We start from the raw sequence: 10,688 nt of genomic DNA on the forward strand, positions 1-10,688 counted from the left end.
AAAAATAAATATTAAAAAAAAAAATCTCTCTCTCTCTCTCTAAAAAAAATAAAATAATAATAATAATAATATATCCAAGATGGGATCCTAGAACCGAAAAACACTTAAAAAAAAAAAAAAAAAAAAAAACCCAGTCTATGGAAATCTGAATTAAGGAATTTAGTTAGTAATAATGAAACAATATTGGTTCATTTACCTTGACAGATATACAATGCTAATGTGAGAATTAGTGACAGGATATTGGGTACAGGGTAAATAGGAACCATATTATTTTCACTATTTTTCTATAAATATCAAATCATTTTAAAACAAAACTTCAAAAATATATCCAGGGAGCTGGGTGTGGTGGCACAGGCCTATGATCCCAGCAATATGGAAAGCTAAGACAGGATGATAGCAAGTTCCAGGCCAGCCTCAATAATTTAGCGAGGCACTAAGCAACTTAGCAAGACCCTGTCTTATATAAAAAATAAAAAGGTTGGTGGCTGTGCTTCAGTTTATCAAGTGCTTCTGGTTCAATCCCTGGTACCAAAAACAAAAATGAGCAAACAAAATATCCAGACAGATTAAGTCAAACACAAATACATATGCACATGCCTCTAGAGTCTCAAATTTAGTCTACTTAGAGCTAAGCAAGCAAACAAGCATTTTTACATACTTTTCATGAAGTATATACAAATAGTTCATTGACTAGTCTTTGCCTACTCTCATAAAATGACACACAAGCCCCGTGCAATGGCACATGCCTGTAATTCCAGTGATTTAGGAGGCTGAGGCAGGACATGAAAAAAGTAAAAACTGGGGATATAGCTCAGTGGTAGAGTGCCCCGGGTTCAATCTCTGGTACCTAAATAAATAAATAACACATGAACCAAAGGAGAGGTGGCAAGTCTGTGTCTTCCTATTGGCACAAGGCACACATAGCTTTCATTTGCTGAGTCAGCACCATACCCCATCACTCCAAGAATATGTTCCCCTGATTCACTTTAAAAGATCCCCCAAACAACAAAGTTTTTGCTGGGAGCTGCAGAGGTCAATCAGTTTTTTTTTTGTTTGCTTGTTTTTTTGTTTTTTTTTTTTTAAAGAGAGAGAGAGAGAATTTTAATATTTATTTATTTTTTTTAGTTATCGGCGGACACAACATCTTTGTTTGTATGTGGTGCTGAGGATCAAACCCGGGCCGCACGCATGCCAGGAGAGCGCGCTACCGCTTAAGCCACATCCCCAGACCGGTCAGTTTTAAGCTGGAAGAAACATGAAGATAATTTCCTTCAAATGGCTCCAACCTGCATTCTGTCTTTTTCAGGTTATGATCAGTCTGTGGAATAACACTAAGTATACAACTATTTTAAAAATAACCATCAACCTTGTAGTTCCTGACAAATTAGAAACACTGATATGGAATAAAAATGCACTGAAACAAAAACACATAGCCTTCTCTCTTTGACAGACAGTATAGAAGAGTAAATAAGATGGATGGTTCTAGAGTCTGTGCTCCAATCACAGTTTGCCATTTACTAGATGTAAAGTCTTGAGCCTGTTCCTTAATCTCTGTGCCTCATTTGCAAAATAAGAACAAAATTGCTATACATACTCCATAAGGTTACTGTGAGGATTATTAAATGCAATACAGTGAAGTGCCTAGAACAGTGTCAATCACATAACAAGCACTCAGTAAAATGTTACTATTATTAAAGTAACTGCTAGCATTATTGCTATTATAATCATTAGTGATAATTCAGAACTCTATAAAACATTTAGATCCTTAAGCATACTTTCAACCTAACATTACTAATAGATAGTAAACTAGATAAAAGTATGCTGTATTGATCAAACCCAGGGATAATTACAGCCTGAATGGTTACTGCATGGAAACAGAAAAACAGAAATAGGTAAATTCTCAAGGAAGCAGCATCAAGATTCAGAAACTGAAGGAATACAAAATGCCTAACAGAACAGGTATTTAATCCTTTCATCTGACAAAAAGGATTACTATAAAGACTCTAAGATGTCTCCAGCATTCCCTGGATATGGTTTTTAATCTGATAAATAATAACCACATAAGGATCCAACAGAGACATGAGGGAGGACTGTGTAGGCATATGTAATGATCAGGATTGTAGAGTATATGCTTCATTTGGTGAGAGTTCATGAGTAAGTCTTGATTCAACAGGTCTATTACCTAAGATATAGAAAAACAGAAAGAATACCAATTCATTGACAAGGCTTTAGCTTTAGACTGGGAAAATAATATCAGAAATAAGACTTTCTAAAGACTACCACAGGGATTGGGGCAGATAATTCAATAGCAGAACACTTGCCTAGCATTCATGAGGCCCTAGATTCTATGCCTAGCACTGCAAAAAATTAATTAATTAATTAATTAATTAAAACAAAAGGGCTACCATAAGTCGTGACTGTATCTCAAAAATGAAGAACATGGACAACTCTGATGACCTAGCCATTATGTTTAATGGGCATAAAATGAATTTATCCTGATCTTTCAATCAACAGCAAGTACAAAGTCTATCAACTGCCTTCCTGAAATCAAAGGATCACATCTAGATTTTACCCAGAATAAAGTCAAATTTATGAAAGCTACAAGCAGAGTTTAGAAACATCAAGTTCTTTCACATTTCTAACACAATTCAGTAATGACATAGCACAGCACAGAAGTATTGCTTAAGCTAAAATATGATCAAAGAGGCTGGGAAGCTTTTTGTACAAGTGTGGAGAACCAGAAATGGAAAATTTCCAGGCACTGGTAAGATAATGGATAGATGCTCTCTTCCTGCTTCCATCAGCATTTGCTACATTAACTTAACACAGGCAATACGTCATGCTTGACTGAGAAGCAGGGAGGCTAGCAGGGAAGAAATGGAAAGAAAGAGGAGGGGGAAGGGAAGGAACGAGAAGGAAAAACCAGTTGCTGCCGTAACAACACTACTGTGGGGGTGAAGCCAGATCAAATGTTTTTTTTCATACTGTTCCAAAGTTATTTACGGTAAAAACCTCCAGCATGACCCTTTTAGGCACAAACAAAGCCTTGTTCTTTCTTAACAACTAGTCCCTTGACTTCCCACACATTATATTGAACAATGAGGTTGGGGGCACAGGATAAAGCAGATGACATCAACCTCCCTCAAGCTGGAGTCTTGTTTGGGAGTCCAAATTCTGATCTGAGGCCAGCTGGCTGATTTCACAGAGGGCTCTACTGTCCCAGTTGCCAGGCTGCATTATGAATATGGGGGCACTAGCTTATCATCAACCACCAGTCAGCAATTCACACCCGAAACAGCATAAGTCACTGCACCCCTCTAGGTTACCTTTATAAGTCTGTCTCACTTCCTAGAAATTAGACCGAGTCTTCAGACGTTACCATGAAGATATAATATAGCAATTTCAAACTGTAAATAGTGTCCTTCTCTAGATCAATTCAAAACAGGGAGATGTGTGGACAATTATTTATTGAATAAACTTTAAATGAAATAAAAATCCTTTAACTTTTACAGAGAAGGAAATACAGGGTCAGGTTTTAATTAAAATCCAGAATTTGCTTGAGACCGAGTCTCACAACTGCCCAGACTGGCCTCTAACTTGCCATCCTCTTGCCTCAACTGAAATTATAGACTTGTACCACTACCCAGTTAAAACTAGAAATTTTTCACATAAGACAAAAAACAAACAAAATACCCCTAGATTTTTTTTAAAGGATTTTTAAAAAAATATTTATTTTTCAGCAGACAACAACATCTTTGTTTGTATGTGGTGCTGAGGATCGAACCTGGGCCGCACGCATGCCAGGCAAGCGCGCTACGGCTTGAGCCGAATCCCCAGCCCCTACCCCTAGATTTTAACAAAATAAAATGTTAAGTACCAATTAACCTTTTTCACTGAACCATCTATTTCTAATTAACTGGACAATAGCCACATTACATATAAATTTTAAAAGATTGTACTTTTCCCAGTAGAAAGAGAGATCAGCCTGAGTAAGGGTCCTCATTGATTTAAAAAAAAAAAAAAAAGAAAAAAGATATCTACATGGATGGGGGGTGTGTAGGAGGGTGAGATTAAACCAGGGGCACTCTATCATGAAGTAACATCCCCAGCCATTTTTTTCTTTCTTTTTTGAGACAGGATCTTGCTAAATTGCAGGAGCAGCTTGTGATCCTCCTGCCTCAGCTCCCCAGTCACTGGGATTACAGGTAGGTACCAATGCACCTGGCCCAAGGATAGCTACTTTTGAGAAATGAGCAACAAGCATCCCATTTTGTCTCATCTTCAATACAGAAAAGCCCTTGGTAGATACTGAGTAATAATAAACTGAAATATAATCATCCCCCAAATCTAAAAACTATAATATATGTAGTATCTTTCCATATATCTTTTTTTGGGGGGGATCATAAACTATGGCTTCCCAACTGCTAGGTTGCTTCTTGATAATTTTTAGTCTGAGACTGTGAGTAGGCATATGACTCGAGGTTGATTTCTTCAAATGATCTGTTCGTCTTTTAAAAAAAATATTTTTATTTTTTTATGTGATGCTGAAGATCGAACCCAGTGCCTCACAAGCACTAGGGAAGCACGCTATCGCTGAGCCACAACCCCAGTCCCTGTTTGTCTTTCTTTAAGCTCACTGGGAAGGACTAAGACAAAACAGTAACTGGGCGTAATATCCATATTTAAAAATTCTTATTTAGACAAAGAATTGTCAGCACTTTCGAAAATGACGAGAGAAAAAAAGTTAGACTGATTAGATTTGGAAGATGAAATGTGTTTATAAATGATTTAAATTATTACCATCAACCTCTTCTTTCCTTTATAGTAATGACTACAACTCTTCGCAACTTTTTCTTTTTCTGCAATCTATTTCCACTTAGGCAACAACTTGTGTCAGGCCCTAAAATTAACTCATCCCCAATTTCCACTATTAATCAGGATTTTAAATAATAAACAGTAGTGGTGGATCCTACTATTATGGTATCACCTAGTCCTAATGAAAATAAAGTTTTTTGGTTTTGATATTTTGGTACCAGGGATTGAACCGAGAGGCACTTAATCACTGAACCACATCCCCAGCCCTTCTTATATTTCATTTAGAGGTAAGGTCTAAGTTGCTTTAAGGCCTTGATAAATTGCTGAGGCTGGCTTTGAACTTGTGATCCTCCTGCCCCAGCCACCCAAACTGCTGGGATTACAGACATGTGCCACTGCGCACAACGAAAATGTAATTTTAAATTCAAAATTAAGAGAGCTGATTTTGAATTCCTACAAGCTTTTGTTATCTACCTGAAGTAATGGGGTAATTTCCATATTAATGATAAATGACGAGGTGATACTTCTTGCTTCAATTTTGTACAGCAAAATCAAATACTATTGAGCCTAACTTAGCCTCAATTTATAAAAAGAATGAGGAAGAGAGGCATGGGGTAGACACAACCAGAAATCTCAATATGAAATGCATCTCTGATAGGCCTGAAGCAGTAATCTCTGCAGCAGAGGCCCTCCCATCATTTGTACCTGTGTCCAGAGGACCTCCCTAACTACTCAAATACTCTTCACCTCGTCAATCACTGCTACCCCAGCCACCTGGCTTTTCATTATAGTACCTTTCACTACCTGAGGTTTTTTTTTTTTTCCCCCTTCCCTTTCCTTTTTAGAACTTTTTTGTCTTTGCTCCCCATTAGAGCTCAAGTACCTTGTCCTCATTCATTCCTAATCCCCACCAGGTCAGACATGTACTAAATATTAAATAAATAGTTGTGAATAAATGGAAGAATCACATTTAAAACATGTTTACATTTTTTGTGTGTATGGTGCTAGGGATTGAACCCAGGGCCATGTGCATGCGAGGCAAGCACTCTACCAACTGAGTTATATCCCCAATATTAATTGCTATGTGGTGCTGAGAATCGAAACAATGATGCTTAAAATTTTTATCATTAAAATATTTCATATTGGCAGAATACAAATTTATAAAATTTAGTATCTGGTCATTTCAATGACCTATGTCAGATGAGCAATTCAAATTTTATTCAATAGAGGAAAACAACCTTTATGTGTAAGGTAGGGATGACAGAGCTCATATAATTGTAGAAGACTGAGATGAATGGGTTTTCTATTGTGCAGGACCCATTATGGTACTTTCAGACGTGAAAAGACCAGCCTGGGCAACTTAGAGAGAACCTATCTCAAGATAAAAAAATAAAAAGAGCTCAGGATGCAGCTCAATGGCAAAGTACTTGCCTAGCCTGCAGAAGACCCTGGGTTCAATCCCCAGTACCCCCTCCTCCATAAAAACCCAACCAATATTTAACTAGTTGTACAACAATATATATATATTATACTGAAGACACAATGACAGATAAGACATTAAGGAGCTCAACATGTAAGGACCACACTACATAAAGAGTGACACATCAAACAGGATGTAATGGAAGCACACAGAGGTACAAAAAAGCAAAAGCTGATTCAGGTTAAAACAACACTATATTCAAAGAACTGCAAGGTGTTCAATATGACCACAGTCATGACAAAGAGTAGAGAAAAGAGAAGAGAAAGAGGAAAGATGAGAGCTGATGCAAGGACAATGCCTCATTCCTTTTGCTGAGGTTCTACTGTGTGGAAGGCCCTGGTATTAGATACATACACAGCCGGGATGGGATAAAGTCTCCCCTTAAGGAACTTTTAGTCTATCTGAAGAGATGGGTAAACAAAGAAGCAACATGGATATGATAACATAGGTGCAGGAAAAATATGAGTTGGTCAGGTAAACCCAGTCCTATATTCACAGATATCCTCTAAGAGACTGCCTCATTTGGAGCAACCAACCACCAAATGACAATTTCAGATAGTTGGGGTTAGCACTATAGGAAGTTCTCCTTTCTGCTACCTCAACTCAAACCACAGCTGCTTTGCACATGTGACCAAAGAGTAGACAATCCACAGGCTCAGACCTAGAACATGGCCTGGCATATAAAAAGGAACTCCTCTGCTCAGGTATTACATGTCTGAACCCTCAATGATGCACTGAGAAAATCCTTGAGGCAGAGTCTGAGCCAGCAGAGATCAAAATAGAAGAAAAAGCAGAAGTGAACAGATACATGAAATGATCACAAACTGTGCTAAGGGGCTGCATGCCAGGTAAGTACTCTGCCATTGAGCTACATCCTGAGCTCTTTTTATTTTTTATCTTTAGATAGGGTCTAAGTTGCCCAGGCTGCACAATATATTACAATCTTTAAAATGACATCCAGTCTGTGGTCTCTAAATACCATTTCCTATAAAAAAGAACCAGGACTCACTGAGGGAACAATAGCTCTTCTAAGGTCTGGGGATGATAAATGTAAGATAAGTCTAGGGGCTGGGTGTGGTGGTGGTAAATGCCTGTAATCCCAGCTACCAAGAGGCTGAGGCAGGAGGATCCCAAGTTCAAGGGGTAACTTAGTGAGACCCTGTCTCAGAATAAAATCTAAAAGGGATATGGCTAAGTGGTAGAGTCTTTGCCTAGCATGCGTCAGGCCCTGGGTTCAATCCCCAGTATAACCAAACAAAAAAAGATAACCATAGGACATCTTGTGGTGCCAGAAAATGAAGAAGTTATCAAAACTAATAGGATTGTATCAAAAGGATACAGAAGCCAATATGAAGGGGCTAAAGGAACAATTTTTTTTTTTTTACAGATGCAAACTGAATAAAACATAAAGACTCTAAAAATCGAAACAATAAAGAGAGTTCAGTAAAATACTTTTAAAAAAAAGGTAAGAAAACAAACCCAAATCCCTCATTGATTCACACTCACACTGGAAATTACGAGGGAAAATGTTTTAAACCATATGTAGATAATCAAATGGTCTTACTTCATGAATTCCTTAGAAATATCAGAATTAGAAAATCATCATTTCACAACCTTAATGAATAGATTCATACTAGTCACCAATGGATTCCTAAGTGAAAGATTAATAGCAAACTCATAGTGGTACACGCCTGTAATCCCAGCAGCTCCGGAAGCTGAGGCAGGAAGATAACAAAAGCCAGCCTCAGCAAAAGCTAGGCCCTAAGCAACTCAGTGAAACCCTGTCTCTAAATGAAATACAAAATAGGGCTTGGGGTGTGGCTCAGTGGTNTCTTATCTGTCATTGTGTCTTCAGTATAATATATATATATGGTTTTACAACTAGTTAAATATTGGTTGGGTTTTTATGGAGGAGGGGGTACTGGGGATTGAACCCAGGGCCATGTGCATGCGAGGCAAGCACTCTACCAACTGAGTTATATCCCCAATATTAATTGCTATGTGGTGCTGAGAATCGAAACAGTGCCTCACACATGCTAGGCAAATGCTCTACCACTGAGCCACAACCCCAGCCCCAGCCTCAGTTCTTTTTGAAGAGACAGGGTCTTGTTATGTTGCCCAAGCTAGCTCCAAAATAAATTGCACTCCTTCTGCCTGTCTCCCAAGTATCTGGGATTATAAACACACACCACTGTGCCCAGTTTCAATGTTCATTTTGCGAGGTGTGATTATAACAATACTGTGGTTATGTTCATATTTTCAAAGAGATTCATGCTGAAGTATGCAGGACTGAAATACCATGATATCTGGGATTTACTTTAAAATAATTTAACATAAAGGGCTGAGGTTTTAGCTCAGCGGTAGCGCACTTGCCCGGCATGTGTGAGGCACTGGGTTCGATACTCAGCACCACGTATCAATAAATAAAATAAAAATCTATCAACAACTAAAAAAAAATTAAAGTAATTTAACATAAAATAATAAAGGGAAAGCAATGCAGATAAAATATGTATGGACCCTGACAATTGCTGAATCTGGTTAAGAAGTATAAATGTAAGGGGTTGGGGTTGTGGCTCAGGTGGTAGAATGCTCGCTTAGCACCTGTGAGGCACTGGGTTCGATCCCCAGCACCACATAAAAATAAAAAAATAAAGATATTGTATTAAAAAAAAAAAAGTATAAATGTAGACTCACTAGACTGTAGCACTGGAAGCAAACCAAAGCCAAAACTAACTTGAATTAGTTGGTGACATTTAAATCAAAAGTTTCATATCAAAATCTAGGTTTCTGCATTCTTTTGAAAAATGATGTGACAAAAGCACTCATGTGCTTGTTATTCTCCATTTTTCCAACCCTGCTATTGGATTTCCTTCCTTCCTTCCTTCCTCCCAATTCCTTCCTTCCTCCCAATTCCTTCCTTCCTTCCTTCCTCCCAATTCCTTCCTTTATATTATCTACTTGACATTTGGGTTTTGGACCCTAGTAGTCCAGTTAAACTGGTTAGTAGCCACAGAACACAACAGACACATTAGAGAGGTGGTGAAATGCTAGTGTGCAGATGCACAAAGTCCTGCTGCTGAGGTCCCTTCTGCAGTCTTAGATCCAGACATAATTCCCACAAGGCTGTACTATGGTCGTTTTTATTGAATGCTTACTAAAAGCAAGGCAATGTATTTAGCACTCTGGAAAACATGAACATGAAAGTAATCCCTGCCACAGAATACTAACAGTTAAATAAGGAAAACAAGGCATAAACATGAGTAGTTACAATAAAGATAGCAAAACAATGAGTTTAGGATACTGTTCAGGGTAGCTTCATGGGAAGTGGCAATATAAAAAGCTTTAGAAACAGAAAATGAAAAGCACTACAAAGCATATTGGAAAATTCAAATTATTTGATGAGCAATAGCAAGCCATTGAAGAGGTGTAAAAACATAAAAATAAAAAAAAAATAGAAGGTTACACCAGACATGACAGCAAGGTCTCTTTCACTGCTCAATTTATTTGATGAACTGTATCCTCTGAAGAGCCAGAAACACCACCTCCAAAACCCTTTTTGCCTCTAAAATTTTCCATCACTACTTTCTTGGGTAGACAGAAGTTTACTACCCAAAGAGAATAATAATAAAGGATGGGTCACAAAACAATAGTTCTGAAAACAGTTTATATCTCCCAAATACAATACAAATTACATTATCCTGTATCTTCCAATATGGTGTTATAGCTTAAGGTCTGTTAAAAAATAAAAACTTTTTTTTTCTTTTTTGTCCAAGAAAAGCCCCATTCTGTCAAAAAGAAACCGCCACTGTTTTTATTGTGGATGAGCAAAATTACTTAAAACACAATCAAATCCTGACTGATATGGAACTACATTAAAGATTCAAAATTCAGTCCAGGCCACTCTTACTGCAAAATGAGATCAAAGTGGAAAGTAGCTGTCATCACCCAGGAGCACAGCTGAGATTTAGCTGAGTCTGGGCATCCAGCATTATCAAAGGAAAAACACCATTTTGTGATCAATAATGGTCTTTAATAAATTCCAGGGTTTATAGATTAAAAGCAAGGGGAGGAGATGGCAGCACTTTCCCAATATACTCGGCTACCAACCTAAGAAGCAATACCATCTGTAACACCGGTTTATTCTACTTGAGCCTCAGTTTCCTCCTTTGTAAAACAGGGCTAACAGAATCCACCTGCTTCGCAAGGTGATGTGCACACTAACATGGTAACGTACGCAGAGCAGCACAGGCAGTGACACAGCAGATGCTCAATAAATAACAAGTTTTATTAATCACGGTAAGCTTTATTGTCTCCAGTATTTTCCCGTAGGTAAGATGCCAATCCCCACAGATCCCCGACATCAGACTTCTTTGCAGAACCGAACTACGGCTCA

General features: G+C 37.9%; 1 protein-coding gene and 1 non-coding gene across 2 annotated transcripts in view; both read right to left on the reverse strand.

Moving 5' to 3' along the window:
- The window catches only part of Tmed10 (transmembrane p24 trafficking protein 10), a 36,731-nt gene that overhangs the window by 25,285 nt on the left and 758 nt on the right, over positions 1–10,688 (reverse strand). The gene's annotated exons all lie outside the window — the stretch shown is intronic.
- Positions 8,209–8,281, reverse strand: Trnaa-cgc. Its single transcript has one exon. It is a non-coding gene; the product is annotated as a tRNA-Ala (tRNA).

The sequence above is a fragment of the Marmota marmota genome, unplaced genomic scaffold, assembly GCF_001458135.2.
Source record: "Marmota marmota marmota unplaced genomic scaffold, marMar, whole genome shotgun sequence".
Classification (NCBI taxonomy): Eukaryota; Metazoa; Chordata; class Mammalia; order Rodentia; family Sciuridae; genus Marmota; species Marmota marmota.